The 12953-nt window shown below is 39.9% G+C and overlaps 1 protein-coding gene across 1 annotated transcript in view; it reads right to left on the reverse strand.

Moving 5' to 3' along the window:
- Positions 1-12953, reverse strand: part of LOC130885536 (uncharacterized) — a gene marked incomplete at its 5' end in the record, with an annotated part of 270826 nt that overhangs the window by 209177 nt on the left and 48696 nt on the right. The gene's annotated exons all lie outside the window — the stretch shown is intronic.

The raw sequence follows: 12953 nt of genomic DNA on the forward strand, positions 1-12953 counted from the left end.
ATTCGAACCTCTCCCCAACCCTAGCTACAGGTTTAAGAGAAATCAGCTTCTCCCGTGTCACACAGCAGAATTGGAGCAACATGAATCCAAATTCTGTGTCTCTAGAGTCCATATGCTTTCCTGTGTGTGACACCTGAAACATCCTGACATCTCTACTGTAACCATGAAAATAGCAAAATGATAACAACTTACTTTCCTATAGCTCTTCAAATTACTTAAAACACTTTAAGACGGCTCACCATACTAATCTTCCACATCAGTATGAACAAATATAGGTCCTGTTCTCACTGCTGTAGAAACAAGAGCATCAATCCCCCAAGAAGTAAAAATCTTGACCAAGATCACACAATTAGAACAAGATGTAGTAAGATTCCCAGGCAAGAAAACTATTTTATAACTTGGTAAATTATTTTTCTGTGTTTTTATCATGTGGCAGAGAGCTCTTCTGTCTTGCTTGTAATTTTTTAAACAGTAAAGTAAACTGTCTTCATTTGTTTAACCTAAGGATGAAACAAAAGCTGATGCCCATATGGGTTTCTGTGTTTCTAGTTAAACTGCATCCTCAATAGGGGTAAAATTTTGAGAGTTGTCTCCTAAATAGAAGCCTCTCCCTACATAAACCGAGTCTATTACATCCCTATGACAAACCAAGCCAGGTGGCACAGTGGGAATGGAGGAGAATGGAGTGGTACACTCATCCAAGAAACTAGACCACACAGGAACTGACATTAGTTTATGAGAATATATGCCTCATTTAAAACAATCTCTAAGTCTTAGAAAAGGGGGTACGATGTCCCATTTAGGGCTGAGAATTCTGAATCAAATCCCAGAAGTATTGGATGCCTACAAAGCAACTGCAATACAATTGTGTAGTTGCACGTGTGAACTCACATCAATTGTGGCAGCATCCACAAGACCCATGCAAGATCAAGCCAGAGAAAATCATCTCAACATGGCGAGGGGAGGCGAACACAAAGTCCTACCCCTAGTTGAGTAGCTCCAGGCAGTTGAGAATTTCCAGGGGGAGAGACATTCAGTTTTCTTTAAGGGTTTGATCACTGGCAGCAGGACCACTACTGAGTGAGTGCATACATAATCAGGACTATATGGGTAGCACAAATATGACTTAATGTGTATATGAAATAGAGATAAAGAGTCTAGGAGGAGCTAGAGGTGAGGAGAGATAATATGATCAAAATGTCTTGCATGAAATTCCCAAAGAACTAGTAAAAATATATTTTTTAAAAAATTAGTTGAAGCTGGCAACATGACTCTGCATGTAAAGGTATCTGCAAGCAGGCCTAAGGACCTGGGTCCAGCCCCAAGAACCTGTATGCTGGAATAAGATAATAAGTGCCCAGAAGGTGTCCAACTTCTGTGGGTTCTCCAATATCCACATGTATACTGTAGTAATTAGTGTGCGCATGCACGCACGCACGCACGCACACACACACACACCTGTAATTTTTTAAAAATTAACTTAAATTACAAGGCCAGGAATTACTCTGAATGCTTGGTAAATAGATGTGTAGACAGATGGATGGATAAATAGATAGAACATAGATAGATAGAAAGATGATAGATAGATAGATAGATAGATAGATAGATAGATAGATAGATAGATAGATAGATAGATAGATGATAGATAGATGATAGATAGATAGATAGATAGATAGATAGATAGATAGATAATAGATATTAAGTTCATTTTTTCTCATCAATGCATCACCACTGTTCTGTCTCTGTATCCTCTACTTTTCCAGAGACTCTCAGCTGTCCCTGAACTCTTTCTACCTTCATAACCTCTAGGTGTTGAGATGACTTCAATAGTCCAAACCTTCCAGATAGTTCTGAAAGTCAACAAAGCTTTCTCCTGCTGCCTGGAACTACATGTATAATGAGCTCTGAGACTGCCCCGCTTATGTTAACACTCACCATACAATTAGTCCAACATAAAGGAAAGGGAACTCCAATAACTTTGCCCCCAATATTTCATTAGCTCTTCTACAGTAGAAATAGAAAATAAGAGTGAAAACCTTTATATTCCTATCATCTCATACTCTGATCATGGCCTTAGTAAATGTATAGTCAGTCTTAAACAGTTTTCTTCAAATAAAAGGAGTATTTACTTAATACACAATGTGTGACCCAAGTCCATAGACTTTAACTTATCTGAACCAGTTTATGATTCAGTGTGTCATAAACTAATTGGAACTCAAACACAACTCTGGCACCTTTTTGTGTGCTGCTCTTCCATCAGATGCATTAGTGTATGCAAAGACATTAAGCATAAAAACATGAAGTTCATCCTTTTGAAGTATATGATTCCTGAAGGTCTGATCTTCAATTACAAAGATAATCAATTGCCAATATGAAAGGTCTACAAAGCTTATAGCTGAAGAAACAAACTTAATTTTACCAGGAGAAATTAATAAAAATATTCCCTAAAAAATGGAAAGGCACGTTAATGTCAAGGAGGTTGACTGCTAGAACCAAAACGACCTAATAATTACTAAGGACGAATGAAGAACAATGGGCAGCAAAGGAGGAGGACCAAGTTAGAAATGCTGACAAATGAGAAAAGAAGAGGTGCTGAACAGATTTCAGGGTTCTTTTGATTCTTGATTCTGTTTCCCTCTTCCATGATGTTGTCTGTTATATATTAGGCTCATAAAAGGGGGAAAAACACAGGTTTGCAATAGGAATAACCAAATCACGTTTTCACTTTAGAAAGACTGTGGTGGTATAAACCTGGCTGACATATATGTCAGTTTATACCACAGAGAGATGGGCAGAGAAAAGAGCACAGAGAGGCAGACAACAGTATTAGGGCGAAGGAATAAGGGCTATGCACAAAGGTGGATGTTGGTAGTTAAATGGTTGATTGGAGGAAGCAAAGCTATGATTTGGGGTCAGTGTTCAAAATGCTACTTTCAGTATGTATTAGTAGGAACTTCTTAATGAAGTAACCTAGCGCCTGACAGAACAACTTGAAAAAAGGGGAGACATCATTTGGGTCCATAGTTTTAAAGATTCAAGTCCATGGTTATGGGGGCAGAGTAGCTCATACCACTGTGGCCAGAAAGCAGAAAGATGAAGAGGGACCACCTGGACCTAATACAACCTGCACCTTTGTCATTTCCCATAAACTAACGTTTTCCTCCATAAAAATCATCACCAGCCAGGGACAAAGCATCCAACACATGAGCCTATCCAAGGCATCTCACATTCAAACCAAAATATCACATGCCTATCCTCAAAGGATTGCTGCTCTTGTATAATGGAAACTATTGTGTGATATTTGTACACTATTTGATAACATATTGCTGTAATTGGTGTAATAAAAAAATGAATGGCCAATAGCTAGATAAGAGAGTATAGGCAGGACTCCTGGGCAAAAAGAGAACTCTGGGAAAAAGAAAGGTGGAGTCATGAGCCAGACTGAGGAAAGAGGATGGGCAGTAAGTAAGATGAGGTAATGAGCACATTGAAGAACACAGATTAAAAATATGGATTAATTTAAGTTATAAAAACTGCTTAGGAACAAGCCTAAGTTAAGGTTGAGCTTTCATAATTAATAATGTTTCCATATCAGTATTGGGGAATGGTGGCTGAACAGAAAGTCTGACTATAGAAAATAGTATTGACCTCATCTTCAAGAGTTTCCCAACACTTGGGCTGGTGAGGTAGGTCTACAAACAAAAGTTGTTTAGGACCAAATCTGAGTTTAATCCTCAGGACCCACATGTGGGAATAAATAATTTACCCTCACAAGTTTTCCTCTGACTTCAATACCAATCCTGCAACATGTATACATGTATGTTTGTACACACATACATACACACACATTCACACACATGCACAAACAAATTAATAAATAAATCTTAAAAACATATTTAAAGTTTCCAAAGTCTTAACTGTTACAATTGTTAAAGAATCCTAATCCAAAATTTCTTTTCTGACTCAGAACACACTGTCAGCTGTAAGGTCTTATAAAATCCAAAACACTTTATATAAGTTTCCAATATACAAGGACAGTATAAATATTTCCATTCCAAAAGAGGGGAATAAAAGCATAACAAGGAAAGATTGCACCAAAGAAATACTGAAGCTCAGTAAGACGAACAAAAATAAACGAGGTTCCACATGTCTGGCTCCTCTAACTTCCTGGCGTTTCTACTGAAGCTGAGGCTTCACCGCCACAGCTTCACCAATTGCCTGCTCAGGGGCCACTTTCACGGAGCTTAACTAGATGCCTTACTTAGGGTTTCTATTCCTGTGATGAAACACCATGACCTAAGCTAAGAGAGGAAAGGGTTTATTTGGTTGATGCTTCAAAATCACTGTTCATCACTGATAGAAGTCAGGACAGAAACTCCAAAGAGGACAGGAACCTGGAGGAAGGAGCTGATGCAGAGGCCATGGAGGAGTGCTGCTTACTGGCTTGCTCATCCTGTTTTGCTCAGACTGCTTTCTTTTTTCTAATTAATTAATTTTTTTTTCATTTATTTTACATTCTGACCAGTTTCCCCTCCTGCCTTTCCTTCCATCCCATCCCTGACTCCCATCTACTTTGCTCCCCATCTCCTCCCCCGTCTCAGTTCAGAAGGGGGAAGGCCTCCCATGAGTGTCAACTAAGTATGGCGCATCAAGTTGAGACTCGTCCCCCTGCTTCAAGGCTAGGCAAGGCAACCCAGCATGGGGAATACATTCATTCCCAAAAGCCAGCTCAAGCATCAAGGACAGGTCTTGATTCCACTGCTGGAGCCTGTGGATGGAGACTGCTCATTTATTTTCCGGCTGCCCAGACCCAAAATAATCACACAGAAATAATATGAATTGCAACACTGCTTGTCCTATTAGCTTGGTATTCTTATTAACTAACTCTCACATCTTAAATTAACCCATTTCTATTATTTTATATCTTACTATGAAGCTCGTGGCTTACCGGTAAGGTTTCAGGCATCGGTCTCCTTCAGCGACTACATGGAGTCTCACTGACTCTGTCTACTCTGTATCTCTATACATCTCTTTATATATACTCTCTCTATATAAATCTATATAGTCCAGCCTGACTATATTCTGCCCTAATATAGGCTTAAGCAGCTTCTTTATTCTTTAACCAATAAAAGCAACACATATACAGAAGGACTTCCCACACCAGGAGCCTACATAACTGTCACACACATGCAGAGGGCCTAGTTCAGTCCCATGAAGTCAAATTACATTCTTTTTTTTTTTTTTTTGATTTTTCGAGACAGGGTTTCTCCGTAGCTTTTGGTTCCTGTCCTGGAACTAGCTCTTGTAGACCAGGCTGGCCTCGAACTCACAGAGATCTGCCTGCCTCTGCCTCCCGAGTGCTGGGAATAAAGGTGTGCACCACCACTGCCCGGCTCAAATTACATTCTTATAGAACCAGAGACCACTAGTCCAGGATTAGTACCACCCACCATGGGCTGGGCCCTCCCACATCAGTCACTAATTAAGAAAATTCCCTACAGTTGGGTTTTATGGAGACATTTTCTCAATTGAGGTTTCCTTGGTTCAGATGACTCTCACTCGGGTCAAGGACACTATGCTTTACACTTCCTGGCTTGACCTCACAATCCTTGATTTCTATATACCTGTAAAATCTGCTTCATGCGGACAAACATGATGGTTTTCTGGAACTTCAACAGCTGTTGTGCCCTCTTTGACCATTGCTACAGTATATTCTGGGTATCTGGATGGTTAGATATAGGAGGTACTTTCTTAGGCAGCCCTGTTCCAGAAGGGAGCCTAATACCTCTTTCTTCAAAGCAACATCTTTCCAATGAGTTAAAACTGCTAAACTCTAAAATGAGTGAGATCAGTTCCACAGATGCTCTTGAGCCGTCCCTTCTATTGCCACAGTGCAAAGTACTTGCCTTCTTTTTAATGGCATTCCTATCTTCAGGAACAGAGAAACAGCAAGGAAACCCAGCATCCCTGGCTGCAACTTTATACATGTTTCTTCTCTAAGAAAACTGTTACTCTTTTAAAGGCTTCCAGTTCTACTTTTTGCTCATTTTTTTAAACTTTACAGTCATTTAAAGTAGCCAGCAATAGCCATGCCACAGCCTGAATGCCAAGTTGCCTTGAAATTTCCTTTTCTGGGTAAATTAATACATCACTTTTAAATTCATTCTCCCACAATGTCTCGGGACAATGACAGAATGTAGACAAGTTCTTTTCCATTGGGAATGGCCTCTGGCACAGTGATCAACAAAGTCCTTATTGCCAACTGAGACCTTGTGAGCACAATATCTGCTGTTCATTCACATTCATATCAGCAAGCTATTCTTCTGGTTTCCCATCATAAATTCTAAAGTGCTCGTACAACATTCGAGGACTCCTGAAGATGTATCTCCAAAGTGTTCATAATTCCTCCCACTAGCCAGTTCCAAAGGCCTAAGAACTGTGCAGTCAAGTTTAGTTATATCTGCCTTCTCCAATCAATAAATTAGAATATATTAAAAATTTAAGGACATAAAATAATTAAATATAAATGATATAAACACTATAGTCAAGGATAGTCTTAATAAATAAAAAATTCAGGCCAAACCATAACTAATAAGAAACATACTTTTAATAAAAAAAGTCAGTAAAATTCTCAAAATTACATAAACTGTGCAATCACTAAATAAGGGAATCGGGGATGGTTATAATAATAGCAGAAAAAGTTGAGCCCAGAGAAGGGGTGTCCCAGAGACAAGATGCCCATTTCACAATGAAAATGATCAGAAGCATAAGAACATATGATCAAGTGACCAAACACATGAAAGATTCCACAAGAAACTAAAATTTCAGATATAGCTAAGGAATTTAATCTCTCTCTCTCTCTCTCTCTCTCTCTCTCTCTCTCTCTCTCTCTCTCTCTCTCACACACACACACACACACAGTTCAGAGGAAGAAAGTCAACAAAAATATATAAAGTTTTACCCTTCTCTAAAACAAATTGTTCTATTTGCCATTTATAGAAAGAACAGCCTATCTAACAACAGAATTATACACATCTTGTTGAAGAGTGAACATTAAATAAGATAAATCCAACACTGGGTCTCCAAATAATCACAGTATGGTTTCACAAGATGAACACTATAGTAATATTTTGCTTGTGCTTTCTTTCTTTTTTTGTTGTTGTTGTTTTGTTTTGTTTTTGAGACTGGGTTTCTCTGTCGCTTTGGAACCTGTCCTAGAACTAATACTTTTAGACCAGGCTGGCTCAAAACTCACAAAGATCCTCTGGGATTAAAGGCATGTGCCACCACTGCCTGGCTTTGTCTGTGTTTTAACAAATAAAGCTTGCCTGAAGATCAGAATGCAGAGCTAAGCCACTCGAGGCCAGTCAGTAGTGCCACACAGTTTTAATCCCAGGACTCAGAAGACAGAGGCATATGGATCTTTGTTAGTTTAAGATCACTCTGGGTTACACAAAATTGATCCAGTCTAAAAGAGAAACTACCCAACTAGACCATTCCATAGGTAGAAAGAAAGGTTTATTGGGGATCCAACTGCTAAGGAAATTGGGGGAGCAAACAGAAAAGCAAGCAGATTTAATATGACCATCATCAGGGTTGGGGTGCTAAGCTGATGCAGGCTGTTCGAGTAACAGAGAGCTAGATTCCCTTGCCCCTTGGCCTTTAAGGGCAGATTAAGAGGTTCCTGGTATACAAAGCGAGTTCCAGAAGAGCTAGGACTGTTAAACTCTGTCTTGAAAAATAAAATAAATAAACAAAAAGCAAGAGAGAGAGAAAGGGAGAGAGAGAGGGAGGTTTCTGGCAAATAGATAACCAACTTAAGAAATTCCTGAAGGCTTCTGTTTATCCAATCATTTTGAGGGCCCACTTTGGACCTATCAATTATATAACACGAGGGGCTGAATGAATAATTGAATGAGAGAGGTAAATGCAGGAAAGCGGTACTCTTAACAGCAGGGAGAATATTGACATAGAACAAGAAAGGTTAAATCCATTTTAGGATAGGCTTTGGTTGTTTAAAGGTTCTTTGCATTCTCTTAACCCTCTATGAATGCTTAACAACATAATGAGCACCTTTGGTCACAATCATATATGAGTTCTGTAGAGTGTTTTATACACTGTGACAGCCAGACACTCTGTACAGTGTTTTATACAATGTGACAGTCAGACACTCACTCTGTACAGTATTTATACAATGTGACAGTCAGACACTCACTCTGTACAGTATTTATACAATGTGGCAACAGACTTTCACTCTGTACAGTGTTTTATACACAGTGACAGTCAGACTTTTATTCTGTACAATGTTTATACAATGTGGCAGCCAAACTTTCATTTTAGTTCATTATTTAGTTCAATGATAGAGCGGATCATTGAAGAGTCTGACAAGCTGAACATCTCACACAATGGCAGTCAGGTAGCGAAGAGAAAATTCCCATGATCCTTTTTCACCCCTCGTATTCCATCCTAGCCCCAGCCCAGAGGATGGTGAATTCACATTTGGAGTGTGCAGGTCTTCCCCTATAGTGAATTCTCTCCATCAGTGATATCATTGACACCTCAGAACTGTGCTTCCTAATTGAGAGCCCTCATTCTGCACTTCTTAGCGGTGTGAAACAGACTGGCCTCCCACAAGGCCATCTGCCGGCACCACCTACCTATCACTTTCAGAGAGCCATTTCATCCACACAGTTGTTCAAAGTGACACCACATCTTATGGGGAGGGCTCTGTCACTTGGGTTCTCATCAGGTGCTTCCTAGAGAAATCAGTGAAAAAGAGACCTTCTATTCACTGTGCAAGAGTCTGTGTCTTACTCTGTTCACCATTACTATAACTGAACACTGCAAACTGAATGATTTCTGAAGAACAAAGGTCTAGCTGGCTCATGGTTCAGAAGTTTTGTAAGCATCTGGTGGGCTGTTTCTCTGAGGCGGTAGCACCGAGTTCCTGCCGCACAGTTTGATGAGTTAGAATTTCCTCTTACAACTTGGCTCTTCCTAGCACACTGCAGTCCTGTAGCTGCTTACAGTGCTTGCTGCACAAGCACAAAGACCTGAGTTCAGACCTCCAGCACCCACAGCAAACCAGATATGGTGATTCACATCTGTAATCCCACCACTGGCCAGCAGGGACCGGAGGGCCCCAGAGACTTATAGCTAGGCAATCTAGATAAAGTAGTGAGATCCTGGTTACTTGAGAGACCCTGTCTCAAAAACAAAGTTAGATGGAGGAAGACACGTGACACCATCTTCCAGCCTCCAAGCTAAGCACGGGTATGAACATCCACATGAGCACGATCCCAGAAACATAAAGCCTCGGTAACTTTGGATTAAGACCACACCTTATGGCCTCTTTTTTTAACCTTAATTGCTTCCCTAAGGGCCCAGCTGCAGACACCATAGTTAGAATGATTTTTCTGATATTTAACATCTCGCAGTGTAGATTAAACTTCGAAGAGAAGTTTTAGTGGAGGTTTTCATGCATTCTTCTTGCTGGTGAATATTTGAAAGAAAAATTTGAGGCCCCTTCTCAACAGGAATTAAACAGTTCTTCAAAGCGCTGTTTATGTGAAATGTAGAGTCTCGCCATCATCTCGAACCAAACTAATCAAAAATCTATGCTCTTCTAAGCCAGGTGTTACAATGTTTTAAATGTTTAGCAATTCCTGCATAAAGTATACTCAACTGCTATCTTTTAAAACTACAGTAATCAAGTATAAAAGGGCCATTAGACTTTCAAACTGAGCAGAACCTTCTGGGTGGCCAATCCCACCTTCTGTGAGAATGTTCTGACCAAGGTTCAGTTTGTTAGAGAGCGTTGCTCCATTGATCTGGGGCCAGTCACAGCTTTCAGACCCCGAGTTCAAATCTCCTTTGCATACAGGCTCTTCAATCTATGGGGCATCAAGCTTCTTGCTCAAAATATGGAGTTCTCTACCCATTACAGTTTGGTGAAGAAGGATGTTTAAAAGAAATCCCACTCTAGCTTAGAATTGAAAAATAGATGGTTAGTTATTAGGGATAGACTCACAAATCAGAATCCTTAGCTTGAATGGAGATCAGAAACCAAATCCCGCAGCCCAGAAAAGAGGCCAGATGCATTCTCGACGTGTGCATATATAGTGTAAGAGGCCACGCCTCAGTGGGCTGTAAGACTTCCTACAGCAGTTGGGATATTTTGTTTTTAATCTTATCTTGCAGAGAGAGGGAGGGGGAGAGAGAGAGAGAGAGAGAAAGAGAGAAAGAGAGAGAGAGATTTAATTCAAAGAAATCACAACTGAATTCACTCCAGAATTTCTAAGTATAATCTCCCTTCACGCCACGGAAGATAGCGCAACACAACTGATGACGACGTGGTCCAACAGAAGAAGGATTCTTGTTGACTAAAGGACATCTAGCTATCTCCTCTCCTTTTAACTCCTCCTATTAGGTCTCTCTGGGTATTAGTGTGCCAAGTCTTTGCTTAAGAAGGCACAAGCAAGACTTTAACCCATAGTCTGCCACAGTTTCATTTTCCTTCATAGTCTTCCAATCTCCCCCACCCCAAAAATGTTCTGGGAGATTGCTATTAGAGTCATTTTCTCTGCCTGGGGGCTAATTACTCTATTTGGTTCATTTTTGAAAATATTATGTTACATCCAAAGGCAAGAAATTGATGGTGGCTTGTTTCAGGTTTGTTTGTGTAATTTCCGAGAGATTAAATTAGTTAATCAGAAATTATGCGGGCTAAAATAGATTCGCTGGTTTCTAAATCTACAGTAGAAAATTGCTTTTTAAAAAATAATTTGAATGGTGTGTTGTTTAAATATATTTTTAGCCTATTCTCTCAAATAAGAGACTTGGGTTTTAACAGTGCTATAGGAAAGCAATGAGAAATGAAGAAGCCACAGGGAACAGGAAGCATCCATGTGTGACCTCCCAGAGATGGGCAGACAGCATGTGTCTCAAGGAGTGGGTAGAGAGATCGTGAAGGAGCTGAAGTGGAAGGGACACCTAGGAATTCTGGGTGAGGAGAGAATAAAAGAACCTCTCGGCTTCAATGCCTTCTTCTGAAATAGGTATCATCATGCCTACCTTCTGTGCATGTATAAAAGCTAGAAGAAACTCAAAAAGACCTAACTTGATGCTTGACACAGGCCTCTTACTCAATGTATTGAAACTCAAATTTAGTAGACTTGAACTCTGGTCTAGCTAGTTAGCAAGTATACATATAGCACAGCTCATATGAGAGTCAAAGTTATGTTTTAAGTTTTAATTACTGGCCCTAAGAGGCCTATAAAGCCCTTTTGCTAAGGGCAGCTGTTCCTGAATGGCTGTTTATGAAACAGAACAAGCCACATGTTTTTACCACCCACCTAAACAAATTTGAGTCAACTGCACTAGATGCTCTTGATCACATGTGTGCAGGAAATACATCAGGATGTATGTTTGTCCTGATTGGATATAGGCAGGAGGTACGTAGGCAGAAAGTATGTCAGGTTATATGTTTGCCCCGATTGAACCTGATGGGAAAGGGTAGTCTTACGGGGTTGCCTTTTTAAACCCCTGAAAAATGTGACCTGTCAAAATTTCCTGAGACCATTGGAATCGACCTGGCCAGGGTCCATCATCCTGGACAGTAATTAATTAAATCTTGCTTCAAATTGGGCTCAACAACTTGGTGATGGTCTTGATCTTGCCTGGTGGGATTAACACTAATGGGAAGTGTCTGTGAGTCAGTGGCCTTGGGAAACTGACAACACAGCTGGACCACTTTCTCTATGTTCAGAAAATGGCTAGTAGTTATGCATCTGCATCTACAGACAACAAAATTTATTCATTATGTCATCTCTGTAGGGGTAGGAGGAATACATTTGCCACAGTACGTGTATGGAGGACAGAAGACAATTTGAAGGGATGGGTTCTCCTCTTCTCTGTGGGTTCTGGAAATCAAACTCACATCATCAGGTTCAGAGGTGAGCTCCTTTATACACTGAGCCTTCTCCTGGACCTTCTAGAAGCTAGGGGTGGAGCAGTAACAGGAGTGATTTTTCAGCTCTTGATGCATGTTGGAGCTTCTTTAAAAATGTGGGTGCCCAGGCCACTCCCCTCTCTGACCCTGGGATGCACCATTTCACACCCAGGTTATTCTGCAGTGTGGAAAGCACTGATGTGGGGTGGTCTAACCTGACAGACTACAATGGGGCAGGCTTGGAGTCTTCACCAGGGAGCCTGAGGCAAGATGAGACCAAATGGCAGAAACTTCACCAGGTCAGAAGCACCACCAACAAAAACGAATGTGCGATAATATAGAAAAATAGAAAAAAATGCAAATGAAATTACTATATAGCCATTGTGCGGATTTACTAATGGATAGCTATTATTATATAAACATTCATATATATTTATAAGAGGATATAATTTACATATGTATACATATAAATGCAAGGCTTAAAAATTTAATCCACAGATATTTGATATCTCACTATTAATTATATCAGTATTTGCTGTGGGATATTTCTTCATACTGTATGAATATATGGCACTGTGATTGGTTTAATAAAGAAGCTGACTAGCCAATACTTGAGCAGAATAAGGTTAGGCAGGAGAGTCAGACTAGGAGAATGATGGGAAGTAAAAGGGCAGAGACAGAGGAGTCTCCAGCCAGACACAGAGGGAGCATGAGATGAAGGTGCCATGCTAATAAAGGTATAGCCATGTGGCAAAGCATAAATAAGGATAAATAAGCAAATAAATTTAAAATGTAAGAGCTAGTTAGTAATAAGCCTGAGCTATTGGCGGACCATTTTTAATTAATGTAAACCTCACTGTGTTTATTTAGGAGCTGCTGGTAGAAAAGAAACTTCTACCTACAAGTATCTATCTCTTTTTTAAAAAGACCTTTTCTTTGAAGACTTAAAAATTGCTATTACTCTTCAAAAACTGGCACTGATTTTTTGTTTTAAAACAAAGTT

The sequence above is a fragment of the Chionomys nivalis genome, chromosome 13, assembly GCF_950005125.1.
Source record: "Chionomys nivalis chromosome 13, mChiNiv1.1, whole genome shotgun sequence".
NCBI lineage: Eukaryota > Metazoa > Chordata > Mammalia > Rodentia > Cricetidae > Chionomys > Chionomys nivalis.